This window comes from Penaeus monodon, chromosome 21 (assembly GCF_015228065.2).
Source record: "Penaeus monodon isolate SGIC_2016 chromosome 21, NSTDA_Pmon_1, whole genome shotgun sequence".
NCBI lineage: Eukaryota > Metazoa > Arthropoda > Malacostraca > Decapoda > Penaeidae > Penaeus > Penaeus monodon.
This window is the reverse complement of record NC_051406.1, coordinates 38,140,293-38,140,743: the sequence shown is the minus strand read 5'-3', so window position 1 is coordinate 38,140,743 and position 451 is coordinate 38,140,293.

The window sequence follows — 451 nt, the reverse complement described above, 5'->3', positions numbered from 1 at the left end:
AAAAAGTAACTTACATGCATCCAAAACCCGAGGTATCCTAACAGGCCAAAGTACAACCATAAGAATAGAACTCATCGTCACAAGATGAGGCTGGGTTCCTAAGCGTCATCCCTCGCCAACAGCATCCTGGTGGAACCCTTGTCTTTCAGCCGAGAACAATGACCAACGAGGTAACACGAGATTACTTCAGTTTGAGAAACAAAAGCAGGAAAACAGGCTTCACGTTGGCATTATTCGGACAGTAAAATTACCGAGGAATATAAATGTGCGGAATGGAGAAGCCGACAGGGGATGGGATCCGCTATAAGAGATATTGCGGTCTGTCTGGGACCCGGGAAAAGGTTCAGATAACAAGGTATGGCTTTAAGGTAACGGTTATGGACTTCGGTAAACAGATCGCGTAGCCATGAGACAGCCGAACGACGGAACGTATTCTAGATTATGTGCTTGA